Source organism: Leucoraja erinacea, chromosome 36, assembly GCF_028641065.1.
Source record: "Leucoraja erinacea ecotype New England chromosome 36, Leri_hhj_1, whole genome shotgun sequence".
In the NCBI taxonomy this organism is placed as follows: Eukaryota; Metazoa; Chordata; class Chondrichthyes; order Rajiformes; family Rajidae; genus Leucoraja; species Leucoraja erinaceus.
The window spans coordinates 15070214-15094286 of record NC_073412.1 but is presented as its reverse complement, the minus strand read 5'-3'; the positions used below and the strand labels follow the sequence as shown (position 1 = coordinate 15094286).

At 51.9% G+C, this 24073-nt stretch overlaps 2 pseudogenes; one reads left to right on the top strand and one right to left on the bottom strand.

The window, feature by feature from the left end:
- LOC129713592 (zinc finger protein 850-like) overlaps positions 1 to 22201 on the top strand; it is a 51291-nt pseudogene extending 29090 nt beyond the window's left edge.
- Positions 15387 to 17574, bottom strand: LOC129713589 (zinc finger protein 239-like; annotated as a pseudogene).
- Positions 22202 to 24073: the final 1872 nt, after the last annotated feature.

Here is a 24073-nt window from a genome sequence, read left to right as displayed (position 1 = left end):
CAGTACGAAGTTTGATCTGTATTTTATGAGGAGTTACGATGAGGGATTACGTGCCCTCCGCTCCCACCCTCATTGTATAGATCAAACTCGAGCTGATGTCTCTTTAATCTTTACTATCTTTACTTCAATATTGTGTCTACCTGTGATTCCACACCGCTGCTTGGAAGTATGCCGCGCCTGCGCACTGGGTGGGTTCTTCACGTAATCCCTCATCGTAACTCCTCATAAAATACAGATCAAACTTCGTACTGGTAAGTACTCGTTTAATCTCACTATTAAAGTCCATACAGATGAATTTTCATAAATTCAGACTTAGATTTTACCTTTCAGTTTGAGTTGATTCACAAAGTTTCATCTCAGCAGCGACCTTGCTTTCTGGACTTTCTTCCATTTCTATCCACTTAGCTGCACATTTTTCAGACTTCTTAATGCTTTTCTCACTTAATTCAATTACCCTGCTGCAAGTTTCCACGACAAAGAACCTTCATCGGAATCTCCAGTAAAACAGGCATCAGTGAAGCACTCTCAGCTATGATGTGTGCTAGCCTGAAACAAAGCGCGTGATTGGCCAACTGGAAGACAACTCAATGTTAAACGTGCTTTGATTGGACTAAAAATACCCGAGATTTTCCGGGTTTTCTCTAATTTAATTTAAAAAATGTGATTTGTTCATGACGAGTTTCAGGGGTAATTTATATATATTTTTTATACAATATGTGAAAATGTCATGTAGTTCTGTGACTTGGGTCACGAAACACTGGAATAAAGCTCCTCGGCCCACAGTAAAATAATGTTAATAAGGAATATGTCTACGTTTTAGGATCTTAATACATTTAAGATTAGTTTATCACGCTTAATAGCCTTTCCTGTTGATGTGATGAACCCTCTATTTTTCTATAACTGCCCAAAGTCATAGATAACCCATCCAAGTCGGGTTTTCATAGCATACGGTACTTCGCCTTGGCTCCTAACAATCTGTATAGGTTGAAAAACCTTCAAAATATTCATTCCGATAAGTAAATTAACACTATAATCTATTTCAGATATCTTGGCATCCTTCAGGTAAGGCCATCGTTTTAAATCTTCATGTCTTGGTATATTTTGACGACCGATAGGCATAGTTCCATGCGTAAACACTGCAGAGATCGATGTTAAATTATCTCCATCCAAACTGGATATCTCCATACTCATAATGCAATGACTCATGCTCTCTTTATCTTTATTCATGGAATGTAATCAAATCTTAGTCTCTTCTCCTGTGATATTCAGCCTTCTCGTCAGGCTTTCTGTGCAAAAGGTATTCGAACTTCCATGATCCAGAAAAGCATATGTTTGCAACACTGCATTCGTCTTGGTGTTCCTTACTTGCACTGGTAAGATAGGAAAATTACGAGCTTCAACCCCGGCCCCAATATGAGCAGTTACTTGAGGCGAGATGATAGCATTTCTAGTAGTTGGCTTCTCGTCCTCTTCTGTTTGTTCCAGTTCTTCTTCTTCTATTTGCTCTGGTATTTCATCATCCGTTTGTTCCTGTTCTTCTTCTTCCCAGTGCTCTAACAGCTCTTCTTCAATGTGAAGTGCTTAAGGATGATATTGATTGCATTTATAACAAATTAGACGACTCTTACCATTTGTCCTTTTTTCAAACATCCAAAACAGATTCCCTTCACCCTCAAGAAATCCATCTTGTCTTCATATTCATTCACCTTGAATCTTCGACACCATCTTATGGTGTGACCAACCTCATCACATAATAAACAAAATACTATTTGCTTGCTAGAAAAAAAACACCTTTTTTTATGTCATCTGTCTTTTCCACAGATACGGTCGTGATAGCAAAACTACAGTACTTCTCTTAGATTCAGATCTTTCTTGGCTTTTGGTAAAGGTAGAACCTTTGTTAGTTGCCATCGGTTTATAATCTTCAATATTCCCGTAGTGTGGGTCTAACATGTACCGTACTTCTTTGTCCAAGAATTCCACCTGGTCTGGCAGCCTGGCTACTTGGTTCCTTTCATCTCGTATTTTGCCTGCATTATCTCTCCACTTTTCTCTCATTCTTCTGGGCAACTTGCTCAAGATGATTCTAGTTTTACTCGCAAGATTCATTTCTTCCATGTAGCCGAGATTTTTCATCGAGCTGCAACATTTTCTCAGAAATATTGCATAATCACTCAATTTTTCCCATCTTTTGGCTTGAGTTCTTTCTAAGCATGGGCCTTCTCAATGTATGCGTTCGCGATCCTGTGTTCATCACCAAAACGTTATTTTAGTAATCTTCTCGCCTTTCTGTAGCCCTGGTTGCCTAGCTCCTTCTGACAACTTTCTACAAGCACCTTCACACTTCCACGTGTACTTCACCAGAAATCATAAGCACTCTTTTTCATCCTTAACTTTCACCTCTAATACATCCTCTAGTGCCCTTACGAAAGTTTCATACTCCAAAGGATATCCACCATACGTAGGAATTTCTACTGATGGTACAATGAGAGAGGTATTTCGTCGTGCTATAATCTCGTTGAATTCAGATTGCCTACTCAACAGTGCCAATAATCCAACCTGATTCCCTTGTTTTGACTCCACCTTTTGATAAACAGGTCTTTGTGATTCAAATTGGCTTGCTCGAGCCCGTGCCCCAGGCCTCGAAAAAGCGTGACCCGCTATTGGTTTGTCTCGACCTCCAATAGTAATTGGTTTCAATCTGGCACTCATTTGCTGAGGTGAAGTTTTACCCATCTTCCATTGTTCCAATGGGTTTTCAAAGCCTAGAAATCCGGTGGACCTCGATTGTGGAATTGATCCAACTGCTAATTCTTTTCCAGCAATTTTTCTTCTTGGTCCAGAGCTCATCATCTTCGCCGATCTAGAGCTGCATCTCGACCCCTCACTTTTCAGTATGTCCTTCTTGGCTTTGGCTATCGCCATCTTTGTGTCTAATTCCAGTTGTACCTTACGTCACGTCATCTCTTCTTGCTGACGCGTCATCTGTCGCATCATCTCTTCCTTTTGTCACGTCATCTCTCACGTCATCTCTTCTTGCTGTCGTGTCATCTCTCGCTCGATCTCATGTTTTTTTCTTCATGGCATCTGCTTCTATTGAGAGCGCAGCTATATCAGCTTTTGCTCCCAATAGAGCAGAAGCACTCGAAACTGAACTGGCTGAGCAACCAGACCTATGTCTTGATCCTCGTGAAGATATATTGGAGATATTATCTCCTTGTCTAAATTCATCTTCCATTCTGGCACCATGGTGTTTCGCACTTCCAGCTGCTGAGCTCGTAACTTGTGACATAATTTCAGATAACCACTTCTCTGCCTAAATCCCACCCACAATATAACGGGCAGTTTAAAATTTAAAGGCACACAGGCCATCAATCAATGAAACAGGCCGAATGGCCACTACACTGTGGTCAACACTCCCACCGTGTGGTGATCCGCTGTACTGCAGGACCATCCGACCTGGAATAGGTTTAATTGTGCTCTTTACTGCAAAAATGGTTCTTTATTGCTCATTTATGGCCCATTCCCTCGATGCCAACATTTGTAAAAGCCCTGAAACCAGGGAAACAGAAAGATAGGTGCAGGAGTTGGCCATTCCGCCATTGGTGTGCATATTGAAGACAGACACAGATCGGCTACGTGTCAAAGTTAATGTGAACTAGTCATTAACCACTTGTGTGAAATGGTTAATGATAACTACCCTAAGCAAAGCATGAACGACTTTCAGGTGAAAAGGAAGCCATGTGTGATGTGTAGAGTGGTCATTCATTGAGCTTTGGACTGGACAGATAGTTGTATATGGATGCTCTTGCTCAATAGACACAGAGTGCTGGAGTAACTCAGCGGGTCAGGCAACATCTGTGGAGAACATGGATAGGTGACGTTTCACAGAGTGCTGGAGTAACTCAGCAGGTCAGGCAACATCTGTGGAGAACATGGATAGGTGACGTTTCACAGAGTGCTGGAGAAACTCAGCGGGTCAGGCAGCATCTGTGGAGAACATGGATAGGTGACTTTTCAGAGTGCTGGAGTAACTCAGCCGGTCAGGTAGCATCTGTGGAGAACATGGATAGGTGACGTTTCACAGAGTGCTGGAGTAACTCAACGGGTCAGGCAGCATCTGTGGAGAACATGGATAGGTGACGTTTCAGAGTGCTGGTGTAATTCAGCGGATCAGGCAGCACCACTGGTCAATGTGGATAGATGATATTTCAGGTCTGAAGAAGGGTCGTGACTGAAAAAAACGTTCCCTATCCACGTGTTCTCCACAGGCAGACACAAAATGCTGGAGTAACTCAGCGGGACAGGCAGCATCTCTGGAGAGAAGGAACCATCTTCAGACTAAGAGTCACAGGAGAGGGAGACACAGAGATGAGGACGTGTAAAGTATTACTCCAGCACTCTGTATTATCTGAATAGTGTCAGGTTAGGGAAAATGGGAAGTACAACGAGACCTGGGTGTCCTTGTACACCAGTCACTGAAAGTAAGCATGCAGGTACAGCAGGCAGTGAAGAAAGATAATGGCATGTTGGCCTTCAGAGTGAGAGGAGTTGAGTTTAGGAGCAAGGAGGTCCTACTACAGTTGAACAGGGCCCCAGTGACACCACACCTGGAGTATTTTGTGCAGTTTTGGTCTCCTAATTTGAGGAAGGACATGCTTGCTATTGAGGGAGTGCAGCGTAGGTTCACAAGGTTAATTCCTGGGATGGCGGGACTGACATATGTTGAAAGAATGGGTCGACTGGATTTGTATTCACTGGAATTCAGAAGGATGAGTGGGTATCTTATAGAATCATATAAAATTAGTGAGGGATTGTACAATTGTAGATGCAGGAAACATGTTCCTCGTCATTTTTCAAGTAAATCTTTTTATTTGAATTTCACAGCAATTTGCATACATACAATGATAACAGACAGTGACAGTCAAGGTATAATTGTGCAACAGTATGTAAGCGACCCTCAAAGACCTTACCCCTACCCACCTTTAACCCACCCGAATCAGGTCGGAACCAAACGGGGACAAACAACACTCACATACATACACATCCACACAAATATGGTAAGATAAACAAAACAAAAAGTACTAATTAAAAAATAATAATAAAATTTAAAAAAAGGGGTCACTAATAACAGTAAATAATTAATTAAATAAATAAGTGTGGGGAGGGGGGGTTAAGGGGAGAGCAGTTGCAGTAGAACAGAACAATGGTGGAGAGCACTCAGTCCTCTTCCGAGTCCGGGGACAAGTTAAGAGAGTTAACAAGTTCCAAGAAAGGGTTCCATGTATCTAGGAATGTCTTGGTAGAGCCTTTGAGAGAGAACCTAAGTTTTTCAAGCTTTAAATTGTAAAAGCACCTCCTTAATCCAGCGGGCGTGTGTCGGGGGACAGGTGAGCCTCCAGTTAAGCAAGATCAGTCTCCGGGCTAACAAGGTAGGACCCGTTTCACCGCAACAGAGAGGTTGGTGTTGGGAGGAGTACCGAAAATGGCTGACAGTGGGTTTGGAGGAATAGTCTGGCCGTAGGCTTTGCTTATCAAGTCGAAAGCACTCCTCCAAAAGGCTGCTAGCTTAGGGCAAGACCAAAACATATGGCTATGGTTGGCTGGGGATTGATTACATCTGTTGCAGCTGTCCCTAACAGCGGGTTCAATTCTAGATAATCTTGCATTTGTGTAGTGGACTTTGTGAAGGACGTTGCATTGGATTAGGCCATGACGGGCACATATGGAGGAAGAATGGATCAAATCCAAGGCAGAGTCCCATTGCTGGTCTGTTAGTTTCATATTCAGCTCGCCCTCCCACGCAGCTTTTAATGAGGTATGACGTTTCAATATAACCTACCCTAACAAGTTATACAAAACAGAGATGCATTACTTCCGGTTGGTATCTAGAGCTAAGATGGTATCGGTCAGGGTTTCAGGGGGGCGAATGAGGGAATGTCTTCTTCACAAATTCCCTAATCTGGAAAAAACGAAAAAGGTGGGAGTTTGGGAGGCTGTAGTTGGACGAGATCTCCGCAAAGGACGAAAAGATGCCATCCTTGTATAGGTTTTTGATACTACTACCGTTGCTATGCCAGGTTTTGAAGTCTGTACTTGAAGTTTAATAGCAAGAAGTTGATTTCTACAGTGTCTTTTTATGTCAATCTTAATTAAGTAAGACCATTTAAGCACGCGTTGGATATTCTTTACTGTTGAGTGCTTAATGGGGATCTATCTAGAAGTTGTGTTTTCCATGTGGTGTGTGTGGGTGTGGGGTGGTGTTGTGGTTTTAGTTGGGAGGACTGGGTGGGTGGTGTGTGTTTGTGATATTAAACTCTAAGTCAAATCAACTAGGGGGTTTGTGGGTGGGTTGGGTGGTTCTCTGGTGGTTTTGCTATTATACACTTTCCTTTGAATCAGATGCGGTATGATATGGTGTAGCAGCTAATGGGTTTGCTGCTGATAACAATTTTGCCATGGTGCGGTACATGTGTTTTTTGTTTTTTTTTTTTTTGTTGTGGGTGGCTCAACTGGTGTTGCGGTTGTCACTGCCTGAAAAGCAATAAACTCCGAGACGTTCCAAAGGTTCTGTTTGAAGCGTAGATCATTCTGGTAAGAATACTTGGTGTGAGTGGGAAAGAAAAAAGAAGGAAGAATTGACCACTGCATATGATATGTCAGCCGGTAGTGGCAACGCTATCTGCCAGCTCATGCAGGCAGGAAGTCTGGCAAGGTGACGGTAAAATAAAAAAAAGAAAAAGGGGGCCTGCACAGAAAAGGTGGATTGAAACAGAATGGAAGAAGAAAGAACACAAAGGAAAGAAAAAAATTGAAACGTAAAAACACCGCCATCCTTGTCAACTGTCTTCAAAAGCCTAACAAGCAGACATAGAAATCGATGCCAAGAATTCGAAAAGGGAAGTCTGACGCCAGTGGAACACACCTCGAACCAAAGAAGGAGCACGGACCAGTAAAGCGCCAGGACCATCAGTCAGGCTTAAATCAGATTACTAAACCCCACCAGCCAGGGAGATGGCGCGAACCGGCTCCACGCGGTATGAACAGAATACCCCAACCCAGGACCAGATCTAGGGCGCAGAGCAGACTTGGGTGCCGGAACAGTAATACCGTAAGCCTGCATCAAAGGAAATAGTGCTGGCCGGACCAAAATTGTTTTCCCAAAAGTGGTTGGGGGAGACCTACCACAGTCTTTCCCTAAGGACCAGATTCCCCAGCGCAATAATCTGCCGGAAAAGTCTGGCAGGAGGACCAGGGCTCACTTTTAAAACGAGATGGAGGCTCTGAGCGAAAACCCGTTAGCCGCGTGGGATGGTAAGCAAGTTAGGTGTAAGACACGCATTAAGTCCTAAATACCCCAGGCTTTCCCGTTAAGAAGTGGATTAGGATAGGTCGGGAGCACCAGAAAGCCGTGACAGGACCAGCAGAGCATTTAGGTAAGATAGGCTACCAGCGAACTGCAGAAAGTAAGGTAGTAAGGCGAAAATGCAAATGCTAGTATGGAGTTCACAGATCGTTCTTCAAGAACAATCAAAATTTAGATTGAGCATGGAGGTAGAATCATGAGGAGACAGGAAGGTAGCAAATGTAACCCCATCATTGGGCCGTAACTAGGAGCCGGTGTGAGCCAGGCTGGTGAACCTACGCAAACAGTGGATCACCAAGTGCAGGCCAGTTAGGTCGGAAACGACACAGACATCGGTTTCGCAAGTGGAGTAGTCAGCCCGCAGCGCATCACCCCCGCAGGACAGAGGTCATGTTATAGCGAAAGATAGGATAGCAGCACATTTTGACCCTGCCCCCATGGTGACACGGTCCCATTGTACAAGAGACCTCCTCCTTTTAGCATGCACAATTTATGAAGGTAAACAGTCTGACGTGGTTCTACGTGGCCAATTTTTCGCGAGAGTCATGTAAGCAAAAGTAGCGGCCAGTAGGAGAATCAGCACCGCACGGAAAGAGGTAGGACAAACCCACCTCCTCCGGTGTGAACACCTCGGCATTTTACACGGATATTGCCTGATCAGATTTCGACAAGGCAAGCTATAAGAGGACTAGTCAGGCTCGGGGGGGAGGCACAGCATCTAAGGCTGAACAATGGTGCAGGGCAAAACCGGGCACTATTGACAAAAAATGGATATTGCGCTCGGCCCTGCCAGCCCCTGCCGTTGGCATTGGCAGACAGGAACGGGAGCAAAGATAGAGTAGGAGTGAACCTTGCACCAAGAACTGGGGGCAGTGTTGCCGCTGATTAAGCCGGAAGAGTGCTACACCCTCCGAGTATCGCCTCCGGCACGCGTGACTGTGGGAGTAGTTGGCCATTGAGTGATAAGGGACGGTAGGGGGTGAAGTGCGAGAATAAATCAACTGCATGGTGTGATTGAATTCAACCCGAAATAAGTAGAATGTTACTCCAGTCCATACAATCCAGGATGCCCCAATCGTTGAACACACCGATCCACAGACGTTGGATTGCAAGCAACCTCCGGGAAGAGTGGGGCAGTTTTGGAAGAATTAAGCAGTTGCAAACAGGGGAAAGGAACACCGACGGCAAAAGGGAAGCAGTAGGTGACTGTGCAGCAAGACCGCGCAGGAGACTACAGGTAGGAGTTTGGCATATGGTAGCTCATCAAATCTCGCTAGCAAGAAGTTAGATTCACAATCCTGACACTCCTCCACACAAAGTGGCATAACACCGCTCCACCGTGCAGCAGGCATTGGACTGAAAGCGACGGCAGGGCCGATTAGTGAAAAGAGTGGTAGAATGACCCGGCAAAAGGACACTTGGTGGCAAAAAGGAAGACCAGACGATGTTTGTCTCCACCGCAAAAGGCACCTAAGGTGCAGCAGGAAGTGGCGAAAAGCGGGCCACCACCGTCCTCGAAACACGAGTATTCACAGCAAATAAATAAAGCAGGGCACCTGAAGATTCGCATGTGAATCTGTTATGCATTCATAGCAAATGCATTAGAGTAGAGTGCCAGAGATTCTTCTGCAGTTGTACACCCGCAAACTTTGGCGGAACCGCCACATATGGAGGGACCAAAGACGGGATAGAGCTTTGTTCTCCTAATAACTGAGGAAATACGGAGTTACTTGACCATTAGAAGACGGCCAGAGGGGGATCTTATATCCTGGAACTACAACTTCTAAGATAAAACTGGTGATGGACAGGACCTGACGGATGACCCCAAAGAGGGATGAGGGCTTGCAAACTCTTCAAGCTCGTTAGAATCCGAAGGGAAGATAGTTCCCGATGGAACCCCATAAACAAGGGTCACAGTTTGCAGGCCAAGGATAAGGGAAATCTTTAGGGCACAGGGTGAGGATCTTATAGAAACTTCATAAAAAACAGGTTTTTTCCATGAAGGAGAGTGGAGGTGTTCCCGATGTGGGATAGGTTGTCTGCACCAGGGTAGACTAGTTAAAAGAAATTCAGGGGAACTATCTTTAGGACTGAGATGAGCAAAAAAACGAACCTACTATATACGCGTTGCTGAACAATAGCATTTAACGGAGTCGGAGACAAGCGGGCAGGCGCTGTAGAATGGGTGCTCTTGATAGTGTGAACATCAGGCATATAAGAGTGAATCAGTTTAGTGGACTATATTTAAGACAGGTACGGGAGATAGCCTGTGGCCCTTGTACACCATTGGATTAAACCATCGCAAGCGAGGGTATCTTATTGAGAGATGGCAGGTGTACAGGCTCGAAGAGCCTACGCTGCTACCATGATCTTTCACAGACGGATTCCTTTATGCGGTGAAGAAAGAACGGGATAGACTCGGCTTGTACTCGTTAGAATTTAGAAGATTGAGGGGGGATCTTATAGAAACTTACAACATTCTTAAGGGGTTGGACAGGCTAGATGAAGGAAGATTGTTCCCGATGTTGGGGGTGTCCAGAACAAGGGGTCACAGTTTAAGGATAAAGGGGAAATCTTTTAGGACTGAGATGAGAAAAAAAACGTTTTTTACAGAGAGAGTGGTGAATCTCTGCCATAGAATCTAGTTGAATTCAGTTTATTGGCTATATTTAAGAGGGAGTAAGATGTGGCCCTTGTGGCTAAAGGGATCAGGGGGTATGGAGAGAAGACAGGTACAGGATACTGAGTTGGATGATCAACCATGATCTTATTGAATGGCGGTGCAGGCTCGAAGAGCCTACTGCTACACCTATTTTCTATGCTTATAGCAGGTGATGGCTGATAAGTACCGTTCGGATGTGATAGGCAATAGATTTCCCAGTGGATTTTGAAATTCAGATGTACGGTTGCCAGCACGGCCTTGAGCTGGTTGAGGATGGTGGAGGAGCGAGGAGATCGGCCAGTCCGCTGCCATCCTTGCCGAGCGACCGCGGTGTTGCCAGGGACTGCCGTTCCACCCATGCCTTCACCAGAGAGAAGTACCGGCCCATCACCCCTCACTCAAAGATTGCCATCCAGCGGACAGGGTCTGGGTGCCATGGCCAGTGCCAAGCTGGTGGCCTTTGTGGGGGAGGTGATAGTCTCGGACCCCTGGCCAGGGGCATCGTGGTGAGTACGTCCGCAGACTGGCCGTGCAGTGACCTGCCTGTGCGTCAACAGGTCCGACGATGATTTGAAGCCTTTGCCGCAGTCGGAGCAGGTGAACGGCTATTAACTACAGTGCATCCGCCTGTGCAGCTGCAGCCCCGACAATTGGGCAAGCTCTTACCGCAGGTGGAGCAGCCGAAGAGCTTCTCGCCCGTGTGCACTCGCCGCTGTATCTTCAGCTTATGCGTCATCTTGAAGGTCTTGCCGTATTCGGAGCAGCCGAAGGGCTTCTCACCGGAGTGCTAGTGGTTGTGCCGCAGCAGTCTGTCGTAGCGGGAGAAGCTCTTGCGCACTTTGAGCAGTCGAAGGGGCGTTCTGCCATGTATACCTGCCGGTGGGTCTCCAGCTGGCTCGGGCACTGTCAGCACACGTCGCACTCTTAACGCTTCTCCTTGTGGTGCCCCATCATGTGTTCCTCCATCAAAGCTCAGCCCCTCGAAGCTCAGCCCGCACACCGAGCAGATGGGGGGCTCACCAGCACCCTGGCCGCTCTCAATGGCCGCTCACATCCCGGTCTCTCCGTCCACAGCAACAGATCCTAAACCCTACAGGAGGGGAACACAGAGGGGCAACAAGCTGGCAAACAGGACATTACCAACGCGCGAACATTACTACTGCTTGAAGGGTGGGGTGGGTGGATGAGGGTGTTGTGGTTTGGGGGCGAGGGTTGGGGGTGACGGGTGAGGGAGTGGGGCGGGTGGGGGTGAGGGGCACGCCGAGCATTCGGGGACCAATTTGAGCCGCCCGCACATCCGCCCACGGACCGACGCCCTGACATCACCGGCAACCCAAGGGTGACTGCCGGCCCCGTCCCCTGGAGGGGGAAGGGGGGCGGCATGTATCATGGGATGAAGGTCACACAGTACTGTAGTCACTCAGCGCGTCGGGCAGTGTCTGTAGGCACGGCTAAATAATGTATACGTGACGTTTCGGGTCGAGACCCTTCTTCAATCTAATGGGGAGTTCAGAGATAATGAAGTATAAGGAATGAAAACAGGACAATGGGAATGGAGTTCAAGGAAAATGTAGAATAGACCATTGTTGGATAGATCAATGGGGGGCCACCATCGTCTCCACAGTCAAAATGGCCCAAGAGAGGATGTACTTCCTGCGGCAGCTGAGGAAACACAGTCTGCCACAGGCAATGATGGTCCAGTTTTATACTGCCATCGTAGAGTCTGGCCTCACCTTCTCCATCACGGCCTGTGTCCCGCAGTCCCCGCTTGCCGCAGTGGAAGTAGCCGCCCGCCGGCGTGGGCCGCTGGTGCTGCCGCAACCCCTGCGAACTGTCAAACGACTCACCACAGTATGGGCAGTCGTAGGACTGGCCACTGGTGTGCACGTGCTTGTGAGACAGGGTGGGATACCATGCAAAGTGCTCTCCACACACCGGGCTGGGGACGGGATTGTCGCCGGCGTGCACCCGCTGATGGGACAGCAGGATGCGGGACTGGGTGAAGCCCAAGCGGCACTTGTTGCACGTGTAGGGGCGCTCATCGATGTGTGTGGTGATGCAGCAGCAGGCTGGTGGAGCGGAGGAAACCCTTGCCGCACAGGGCGCAGGTGTAGGGACGCTCACCGGTGTGGGTGTGTTGGTGCAGCAGCGGGTGAAGCCCATGCCGCAGTCATTGCAGGTGTAAGGTCGCTCCGCGGCGTGTAGGCGCCTGTGCACCTTCATGTGCTTGGACGACTTAGAGCATTTGCTGCAGTCAGAGAAGGTTAAGCGCCGTTCACTGCCGTGCACCTGCTGGTGCCGCCATAGCCCCGACGACCAGGTAAGCTCTTGCGGCACATGGAGCAGCCATAGGACTTCTCGCCCGTGTGCACCCGCGGTGGATCTTCAGCTCTTGCGCCCCCTTGAAGTCTTTACCGCAGGTGGAACAGCCATAGGGCCTCTCGCCCATTTGCACCTGACGGTGGCTCTTCAGTTCCTTTGCCGTCTTAAAAGTCTTGTCGCATTCTGTACAGTCAAAGGGGCGTACTCCCGTATGCACCCGCCGGTGGGCTTCCAGCTGGTTCGGAGTCTGCAAAGCACACGTCGTACTCATAACGCTTCTCCTTGTTGTGCTCCGCCATGTGGTCCTCCACCTAAGCTCAGCCCGTCGTAGCTAAGCCTGCACAACGAGCAGATGGGGGGGGCTCACCGGCACCCTGGCCGCCCTCAATGGCCGCTCACGTACCCGTCTCTCCGTCCACAGCAACGGCTCCCAAATCCTGGAGGAGGGGAACTCAGAGGGTCAACAAGCTGGCAAACAGGACATTACTAACGCGCGTGAACATTACTAGTGCTTGAGGGGGGGGGGGGGGGGGGGGATAGAGATGGGGAGAAATGATAGGAGTAGAAGAGAGAGAGCTAAATCTAACTGTGTCTAGAATCCCGTGGAGAGAGAGAGGGAGAGAGGAGAGAGAAAAGAGACAGAGAGATAGAAATAGAGAGGTAGAGAGATCAAGAGATAGAGAGGCAGAGATTTTAAGTGGAGCTGGTCGGTGATTGGACGCGAGTCCCCTTGGAGACAGCGTCTGATTGGCCGCGTAAAGGGCGGGAGGCGCGAGGAGTCGGTTATAGAAACCGTTTGGATTCAAACTTGTGGGAGAGAGAGAGTGAAATAATATGTTGGGGAAGGATCTCTCTCTCTCTCTCTCTCTCTACCCCGGCTCCACTTTCCACGGGGCCGCCTCCTCCTCCTCTCTCCGTCCAGTGCGGCTCGGGCTCGGCTTCCTCGTCCCTCCACCCCCCCCCCCCCCGCGCTTGTTCACTCCCTCCAACTCACTGTGTTCCCTCATCCCCTGCCCCTCTCTATCCCTGCTCCACTGTATCCCTGCTCCCTCCATCCCTTCACTACCTCCCTCCTCTCTAGCCCACCTCCCTTCTTCCCTCCATCCCCCCGATTATAGCCTCATCTCTCCACTCCCTCTACTGCCTCAGTGTTCCCTCACTCACTCCCCCTCTCTAGTCCTCCCCCACACACATATCCCCTCACCCCCTTCACCGACTCACTCTCTGAAGCAGCTTTGCAGCTTTATTTTATCTCAAAAATAAGAAGAAAGGTGGGGAGGGGGAAGTGAGGGGGGAGGGGAGAAAGAGAGGGGGAGAGGAGAGGAGGGGGGAAAGAGAGGCGGGGGGGGAGGAAGGGGGGGGTGGGTAGGCTGCGGGGGAGAAGAGAGCCCCGGGGCAGGCCACGGGGAAGAGAGCCCCAACCTCGCAGGGGCTAGAGAGGGAAGGGGCAGAGGGGGGAGGGGGAGGGGGGGGGGGGGGGGGGGGGGGGGAGGGGGGGAGGGGGGGGCATTAGCGCGTTTTTTTTTTTTCGAGAAGATGCAACAAAACACAAACATATAAATATACACGCACACACATCCGAGATCAGAGTTTTATAATTATGGAGATAGATAGATACAGATATAGAGGAAAGCTTTTCAAGTTCAAATTTAGTCACATGCACCAAATATTTGAGTTACCATACAGCCATACTAAGTAAAGAGCAACAAGACACACAGCCACATAAAATAAAAATGAACAGAAACATCCACCACAGCAGAATCCACATTCCTCACTGTGATGGAAGGTAATAAAGTTCAATCATCTTCCTCGTTTGTTCACCCGTGGTCGGGGCTGTTGAACCCTCCGCTGTCGATGCTGCCGACGGTCTGATGTCCGAAGCCCTCGCATGATGGAATTGGGATTCCCCTCCCCCCCCCCATGTAAAACAAACCTAGAAACACTAAAACACACTTTTAAAACATACTTAAAATACGGTCAGTGAGAAAAAGACAGAGGTGGCCCATGAGGGAGGGGGGAGGATGTCCGTTTAATTTGGATAATTCAATGTTCATGTCATTGGGCTGTAAGCTATGAGGTGCTTTTCGTCCAGTTTGTGTGCCACCTCATTCTGGCAATGGAGGAGGCCCAGGACAGAAAGATCGCGTGGGAATGGGAAGGGGAATTAAAATGGTTGGCATCGGGAGATCCAGCAGGTCTTGGCGGACCGAGCGCAAGTGTAGGGTGAAATGCACGCCTAGTCTAGATACAAGGAACTGCAGATGCTGGTTTACAAAAAGACACACAATCTCCTGGCTTAACGTGCACCTCTGGAGAGCATGGACAGGCAACATTCTAGGTCAGGACCCTTCTTCAGACTGCTTGGTGTGGGGGATGGAGAAAGTTGGAAAGGAGAGGTGGGAGTGGTCGCCTTGGATTGCCTTCCCTCTACAGATGCGGCCTGACCCAGAGTTCCTTCACCACTTTAGAGGGAATGGACAGACGACGTTTTGAGTAAAGACTCTTCTTCAGACTGATTGGAGAGGCTGGGGGGAGGAAGCTGGTAAACAGAGATGGGGGGTTGGACAAAGTCTGGCAAGTGATAGAAAGTGAAGGGCATGTTAACATTCATAGCAAAAGGATTTGAGTATAGAACATAGAAATTAGGTGCAGGAGTAGGCCATTCGGCCCTTCGAACCTGCACCGCCATTCAATATGATCATGGCTGATCATCCAACTCAGTATCCCGTACCTGCCTTCTCTCCATATCCCCATGAACTGGCCTCAACTACCCTCTGTGGCAGAGAGTTCCAGAGATTCACCACTCTCTGTGTGAAAAAGGAGTAGCGAGGTTCTACTGCAGTTGTACAGCGTCTTGGTGAAACCACACCTGGAGTATTGCATACTGTTTTGGTCTCCTAATCTGAGGAAGGACATTCTTGCCATAGAGAAGGTTCACCAGACTGATTCCTAGGATGTCAGGACTTTCATATGAAGAAAGACTGGATAGACTCGGCTTGTACTCGCTAGAATTTAGAAGATATAGGGGGGGGGGTCTTATAGAATCTTATAGAAAGCGTGTGAGATGAGGAGAGAGGAGTGCATATGTGCAGCATTAAGGGACATTGGTCAGGTAGCATTTGGAGTATTGCATACAGTTAACTTGAAAGGATTAAAAACAAAACTGCAGATGCTGGTTTACAAAAAAGGACATAAGATGATGGAATAACTCAGAGGGACAGGCAGCAACTCTGGAGAGAAGGAATGGGTGACATTTCGGGTCCAGACAGAGGAGAGTCTCGACCAGAAACGTTACCCATTCCTTCCAGCATTTTGTGTTTACCTAAACAGCGCCTATCTATCCACGTGGCGGTGTGCCAGCAGGTTGGAGGAGCGGGCAAAGGCCTTGCCACAGAGCGGGTAGATGAAGAGGCGCTGGCCGGTGTGGACTCGCCAGTGCTCCAGCACGTGGACAAGGCGGGTGAAGCCCTAACCACAGGACGGGCAGGGAAAGGAACGCTCCCCGCTGTGGGTACGCCAGTACTGCTATAGACTGGACGTGCGGGTGAAACCCTTGCCACACTCAGCGCACACAAATGGTCTCTCTCTGGTGTGTATCCGCTGGTGCTCCCGCAGCCCCCATGCTCCCTTGTAACAGTGGGAGCAGCTGCTCGCCGGCGTGGGCCCGCCGGTGCTGCCGCAACTCCCGCGAGCTGTCAAACGCCTCACCACAGTAAGGGCAGTCCTAGGGCTGGCCACTGGTGTGTACGTGCTGGTGAGACAGGGCGTGCGTGGCCATGCTCTCTCCACATACCAGGCTGGGGATGGGACGGTCCCCGGCGTGCACCCGTTGGTGGGACAGCAGCTGGCTGGAGCAGATGAAGCCCTTGCCGCACTGGGCGCAGGTGTAGGGGTGCTCGCCGGTGTGGGTGAGCTGGTGCTGCAGCAGGTTGCCAGATTGGGTAAAGCCCTTGCCACATTGGGCGCAGGTGTAGGGGCGCTCGCCGGTGTGGGTGCGCTTGTGCTTCAGCGCAAGTTGCTGGATTGGGTGAAGCCCTTGCCGCACTGGGCACAGTTGTAGGGACGCTCGCCGGTGTGGGTACGCTGGTGTACCAGCAGGCTGCTTGTTTGGGTGAAGCCCTTGCCGCACTGGGCACAGGTGTAGGGGCGCTCGACGGTGTGGGTGTGCTGGTGCTGCAGCAGGTTGCTGGATTGGGTGAAGCCCTTGCCGCACTGGGCACAGGTGTAGGGGCGCTCGCCGTTGTGGGTGCGCTGGTGCTTCAGCAGGTTGCTCGAGCTGGTGAAGCCCTTGCCGCACTGGGCGCAGGTGTAAGGGGCGCTCGCCGGTGTGGGTGCGCTGGTGCTCCAGCAGGTAGCTGGATTGGGTGAAGCCCTTGCCGCACTGGGCACAGTTGTAGGGGTGCTCGCCGGTGTGGATGTTCTGGTGCTTCAGCAGGTTGCTGGAGTGGGTGAAGCCCTTGCCACATTCGCTGCAGGTGTAGGGCCGCTCCCCTGTGTGCAGGCGCCGATGCACTTTCATGTCCTTGGACGACTTGAAGCCTTTGCCGCAGTCGGAGCAGGTGAAGGGCCGCTCACTGCTGTGCACCCACTGGTGCTCCCGCAGCCCCGACAACTGGGTAAAGCTCTTGCCGCATGTGGAGCAGGCATAGGGCTTCTCGCCCGTGTGCACTTGCCGGTGGATCTCCAGCTGGCTCGGGTACTGCCAAGCCTTGCCACACACGTCGCACTCATAACGCTTCTCCTTGTTGTGCCCGGTCATGTGGTCCTCCATCAAAGCTCAGCCCCCCGAAGCTCAGCCCGCACACCGAGCTGGGGGGAGGGGGTGCTCACCGGCACCCTGGCTGCCGTCAATGACCCTCACGTCCCAGTCTCCAGCAACGGCTCCTAAACCCTGCAGGAGGGGAACAAAGAGCTGGCAAACAGGACTTTACTGGCACATATTGAGTGTGTTTATGGTGGAGGAAACTGTCTCATAATTCTGCGCGGCACACTGGCGCACCGGTACTCTCTTTCTGACCCGCAGAGAGAGAGACAGCACTTTCTCATAGAGTGATACAGTGTTGGAAAGAGGCCCTTTGGCCCAACTCGTACCCGCACTCCTAGATCCCTCGGTTCCACACATTCCCCCAGCGCCCCGCCATTCACAGTGAAGATCCTGCCCTGGTTTGACTTCCTAAACTGCAACACCCTCCCCACCCCCAAACAATGTGACCTCCTCCCTGTGGCCCCCCTGCCCCTTACCCCTGCCGCCTCCTGCTCCTTACCCCCCTTTGCTCCCTCCCCCTTCCTCCCCACCCCCAAACAGTGTGAACCCTCACCAGGCTCCCTACCCCCTTCCATGACTCACTTGACCCCTCTCTTCCCTCCTTCCATTCATCCACCTCAGCACCAAACCCACTCCCCCTTGAATCCCTCCCCCTCCCTTTGCTCCCTGCTTGCCCCCACTACTCACTTCACCCCTTTTCCCACCCCCCAACTCCTCACCCCCCCCTCCCCCGGACTCTCCTATCGCTCTCTGAACCTCTCCCCTTATTCCTGCCCCTCAGCCCCCACCGCTCAGATCTATCTCTCTCCGCCCCTCCCCCTCTCTCTCTCCCTCCCCCACACTTGCTGTCTCTATCTCTCACGCTACCTCTCCCTTTCTCTCTGTGTGTCTCTCTCTACCGCCCTCTTTCCCCCCCCCCCCATCGTTCTCTCTCTCTCTTGGCCCCCAACAGTCACTAACTCTATCTTCATCCCTCTCCCTCCCTCCCTCTCTTTCTCACCATCCAGTGCGGGTCGGATCCATCTTGGCCGTAGGCGTCATTTCCGGGCTGCTCGACCCCGCGGGGCAACGGGCCGGGGCCGTGACGTCATTTCCGGGCTGCTCGACCCCGCGGGGCAACGACGTTATTTCTGGCCGGCGCGGTCTCTGTCTACGGGGCAACGGGCGGCCGGGGCCGTGACGTCATTTCCGGGCTGAGGCCCCTGCGCCGCGCGGTCCCCCCCCCTCTGTCTCCGCGGCAGCGGGCAGCGGGCGGGCGCGCGGGATGAGCCGTGAGTTCCCGGGCCGGGACCGGGCCCGCTGAGAGGCTCCGGTGGATCAGGGCGGGCGCGCTGGCTGGGGGATTCGGTGCGCGAGGGGAGGGGGAGGGGGCGGGATCCAGTCCTCCGCCCAGGCCACGGCCTCGCACCCGGGAGACAGTGACTGGGCCTGGGGTTGGCGGAGCGCTCGGGGAGCCGGGCCTGGGCTGGGGTCGGGCTTGCGCCGGGTCCCGCCGCCGCCGCAACACGACCATCAATCTCGGGTGGGCTCCATCATTCCTTCCCCTCTCTCTCTCTCTCTCTCTACTGTCAAATAGTAAACAACGACTGCGGGATAATGTACACAGACATCTCTGTCTGTCTCTCTTTGTCTGTCTCTATCTCACCCTATCTATCGCTTTCTGTATCTATCTCTCTCCATCTATCTCTGCCTCTCTCTGTCTATCTCCATCTATATCTCTACCTCATTCTCTATTTCTCACTATCTATCTTTTCCTACTACTTCTTCTTCTTTGGAGTTTTACGGCAGTCGGCATCCGCAATGTTGATCTATCTTTCCCTCCATCCATCTCTCTATCCCATCTCTCTCTCTCTCTCTATATATATATATATATATCCCCTCCCCTCCCCCGCTCCCCTCCCCCGCTCCCCCCTCACCCTCCCCCCTCCCCGCTCCCCTCCCCCCCCTCCCCGTTTCCCCCTCCCTCCTTCTCTCCCGCTCCCCCTCCCCCCCCCCCTCACTCGCTTTTTTCTCTCCCTCTCTTTCATTCTCACTGTCTCTCTTCCTCTATCCCTCCCTCTCCATCTCTCTTTTTCTCCATCCATCCCCCTTCACCCTCTTTTTCTCTCTGTCTGCGGGATGTACTCTCTCTCTCTGTCTCTCCTCTCTTTCTTTGTCTCTATCTCTAGCTCCATCTCTCCCTACCTCTTTCTCTATTTGTAGAATGTACACCACCATCTTTCTCTCTCTCTCCCTTGCTCTCTCTCTCTCTGTCTCTCTGTCTCTATCTCCCACACCTCCTTTTACCACCTGTCCCTCTCTCCCCCACTTGCTCCCCCTCCCCCCACCCCTCCCCCCCCTCCTTTCCTCACCCCCACCTCCCTCCCCGAGAGCGATCCTGCGGCCGGTAACCCAAGGAGCCGGAGCCCGAGGTGTGCGGGCACCCCCCCCCCCCCCCCCCCCCCCCCCAAGACCACAACACCCTCACCCCCCCCCCCCCCCCCCCCTTCAAGCACTAGTAATGTTTGCGTGTTGGTCATGTCCTGTTTGCCAGCTTGTTGATCCTCTCTGTTTCGCTCCTGCAGGGTTTAGAAGCCATTGCTGTGGACGGAGAGATGGGGACGTGAGCGGCCATTGAGGGTGGCCAGGGTGCCGGTGAGCCTCCCATCTGCTCGGTGAGCTGGCTGAGCTTCGAGCGGCTGATCTTTGGTGGAAGACCACATGACGGGGCACAACAAGGAGAAGCGTTATGAGTGCGCCGTGTGTGGCAAGGCCTGGCGGAGCACCGAGCCAGCTGGAGATCCATCGGCGGGTGCACACAGGCGAGAGGCCCTATGGCTGCTCTACTTGTGGTAAGAGCTATAGCCGGTTGTCGGGGCTGCGGGAGCACCAGTGGGTGCACAGCAGTGAGCGGCCCTTCACCTGCTCCGACTGCGGCAAAGGCTTCAAATCATCCAAGCGTCTGAAGGTGCACAGGCGCCTGCACACTGAGGAGCGGCCCTACACCTGCAGCGACTGCAGGAAGAGCTTCACCCGCTCCGACCGCCTGCTGGAGCACCAGCGCACCCACACCGGGGAGCACCCCTACACCTGCACCCAGTGCTTGAAGGGTTTCACCCGCTCCGACAACCTGCTGGTACACCAGCGCACTCACGGCGGGGAGCGCCAATACACCTGCACCCAGTGCGGCAAGGGCTTCACCCGCTCCAACAGCCTCCTGAAGCATCAGCGCACCCACAGCGGGGAGCGGCCCTATATTTGCAGCGACTGCGGCAAGGACTTCACCTGCTCTGCCAATCTGCTGTCCCACCAGCACACCCACAGCGGGGAGCGCCCCTACACCTGTGCCCAGTGCGGCGAGGGCTTCAGCTACTCCAGCAGCCTGCTGGTGCACCAGCGCACCCACACCGGTGAGCGCCCCTACACCTGCGCCCAGTGCGGCAAGGGCTTCACCCACTCCAGCAACCTGCTGGTGCACCAGCGCTCCCCACACCGGCGAGCGTCCCTACACCTGTGCCCAGTGCAGCAAGGGCTTCACCCACTCCAGCAGCCTGCTGAGGCACCAGCGCACCCACACCGGCGAGCGCCCCTACACCTGCGCCCAGTGCGGCAAGGGCTTCACCCACTCCAGCAGCCTGCTGGAGCACCAGCGCACCCACACCGGCGAGCGCCCCTACACCTGCGCCCAGTGCAGCAAGGGCTTCACCACCTCCAGCAGCCTGCTGAAGCACCAGCACACCCACACCGGCGAGCGCCCCTACACCTGTGCCCAGTGCGGCAAGGGCTTCACCCGCTCCACCCAGCTGCTGTCCCACCAGCGGGTGCACGCCGGCGACAGTCCCGTCCCCAGCCCGGTGTGTGGAGAGCGCTTTGCCATGGCCTCCCACGCCCTGTCTCACCAGCACGTGCACACCAGTGGCCAGCCCTACGACTGCCCGTACTGTGGTGAGTCGTTTGACAGCTCGCGGGGGTTGCGGCAGCACCGGCGGGCCCACGTCGGCGAGCAGCTGCTCCCACTGTGACAAGAGAGTATGGGGGCTGCGGGAGCACCAGCGGATTCACACCAGAGAGAGACCCTTTGTGTGCGCTGAGAGTGGCAACAATTTCACCTGCATGTCCAGCCTATGGCAGCACCAGCGTACTTACAGCGGTGAGCGCCTATTCCCCTGCCCATCCTGTGGTAAGTGCTTCACTCACCTTGACCACCTGCTGGAGCACCGGCGAGTCCAAACCGGCCAGCACCCCGTCACCGGCCCGCTCTGTGGCAAGTCCGTTGCCCGGCCCTCCAGCGTGCTGTCACACCGCCACGTGGATAGACACTGTTTAGGTAAACACAAAATGCTGGAAGGAATGGGTAACGTTTCTTGTCGAGACCCTCCTCAGTCTCGACCCGAAATGTCACCCAGTCCTTCTCTCCAGAGATGCTGCCTGTCCCGCTGAGTTACTCCAGCAGTTTGTGTCCTTTTTTGTAAACCAACATCTGCAGTTCCTTGTTTTTAAACCATTCTGGTTAACCATCTCTGCACCTTCCCCAAAGCCTCCACATCAGTCCTGTAATGGAGTGACCAGAACTGTATGCAATACTCCAAATGCTACCTGACCAATGTCCCTTAAAGCTGCACATATACATTCCTCTCCTTATCTCACATCCTTTTATCTCCTTATTTTCTCTCGCCTCTGTCACTTACTTCACTCAGCTGCCGATCACCCCCATATCTGTTAAAATAGTGTCAGTCTGAAGAAGGGTCCCGACCCGAACTGCCACCTGTCCATGTTCTCCACAGATGCTTCATAGCCCGCCGAATTACTCCAGCACTCTGAGAAACATCACCTATCCATGTTCTCCACAGATGCTGCCTGACCCGCTGAGTTACTGCAGCACATCACGTTAGAGTCATAGAGTGATACAGTGTGGAAACAGGACCTTCGGCCCAACTTATCCACACTGACCAACATGTCCCGGCTACACTAGTCTCACCTGCCTGCATTTGGTCCATATCCTTCCAAACTTGGCCTATCTATGTACCTGACTGTAACTGTTTCTTAAATGTTGGGATAGTCCCAGCCTCAACTACCTCCACCAGCAGCTTGTTCCATACACCCACCACCCTCTGTTGAAAAGTTACCCTTCACCTTGAACCCATGTCCTCTGGTCCTCGATTTTCTCACTCCGGGCAAGAGATTCTGTGCATCTAACTAAATTGTGTTCTATGCAAGATTCCAGCATCTGCGGTTTCTTGTGTCTCCATCACCTATATCCACCTATCACTTCTGGAGAAGGGTTACAACCTGAAACATCACCCATTGCTGCCCGTCCTACTGAGTTACTCCAGCATTTAGTGTCCGATAGGCTTTGTCCAGCCCCCATCTCACTTTTCCAGCATCCTCCCCTCACCCTCTCCAATCAGTCTGAAGAAGGGTCCTGACTCAAATCTTGTCTCTCCATTCCCTGTAAAGCGGTGGAGGAACTCAGTTGGTCAGGCCGCATCTGTAGAGGGAAGGTAATCTAAGGCGACCACTCCCACCTCTCCTTTCCAACTTTCTCCCCCCCCCTCCCCCCCACACCAAGCAGTCTGAAGAAGGGTCCTGACCTAGAATGTTGCCTGTCCATGTTCTCCAGAGGTGCAAGTTACTCCAGGAGATTGTGTCTCTTTTTGTAAACCAGCATCTGCAGTTCTTTGTATCTAGACTAGGCGAGCATTTCACCCTACACTTACGCTCGGTCCACCAAGACCTGCTGGATCTCCTGGTTGCCAACTCCCCTTCCCATTCCCACATTGGTCTTTCCTGTCCTGGGCCTCCTCCATTGCCAGAGTGAGGTGACACGCAGACTGGAGGGACAGCACCTCAAAGCTTACAGCCCAATGTCATGAACATTGAATTCTCCAAATTAAAAGGACACACCCCCCTCCCCCCTTCCTCATGGACCATCTCTTCGTCATTCCTCTGTCTTCTCGATGACGGAAATCGTCAGGATTTATCCAGAGTCACTGCTTCCCGTATTTTAAATCTTATATTACTAAAAGTCTGTTCTTGACCGGTTTTGGCTTTCTGTGCTGCGATTTCTGAGAGAACGCCGCCACCTATGGCCGTCATTTTTGGCCACCTCGCTCAGAGCCCGCCTCCGCCGCATGAGTGCCGATGATTTTTCCAGTCGATGAAAAATGACAGCGATATTAATGATTTTACAAAATTTCCCATTCTCTCCCCTGCGCTGCCCCCGCTGGCGGCAGGGGGGATGGACTATAAAACCAGGAACCAGTGCACTCTATCACTGCTCTGTCTTATTGCAGCTGCTATCACCTCAACCCCCACGCCCTTTTTTTTTTTTTTCATTTTCATTTTGTTTATCTTATCGTATCTGTGTGGATGTGTACGTATGTGAGTGTTGTTTGTCCCCGGGTGGCGAGGGTGGGTAAGGGTAAGGGTAAGGGTTTTGAGGGTCGTTTACATACTGTTGTACAATTATGTCCTGACTATCACTGTCTGTTATCATTGTATGTAAGCAAATTGCTGTCAAATTCAAAATTCAAATAAAAAGATTTAAATTAAACCAGGAAGTGGTGTGCCTCAATTAGTCTGCAAGCTGGAGGAAGGCAGCGGGTCACGTTTCTCTGAGCTGTGAATAACAGTGAACACATGTCCACACAACTGTGAGTAAGTACCCTTAATGAGGTTTGAAAATGAAAATATGGTTAAAGTAAAAAAGCACTGCCTGCAAATGGTTGTTTGGGTTGAAATAAAAAGGCACTCTCCCCTCCCCCCCTCCCCTTCCCCTCCCCCTTTCCACCCCCCTCTCCTCCCCCCCCCCCCCTCCGTTCTCCCCCCTCTCCCGTCTTCTCCCCTCCCCCCTCTCCCCCCTCCCTCCCCTCTCCCCTCCTCCCCTCCCCCCTCCTCCCCTCTCCCTCTCCTCCCCTCCCCTCCTCCCCCCCCCTCCTCCTCCCCTCTCTCTACCTCTTCCCCTCTCTCCTTTCTCCCT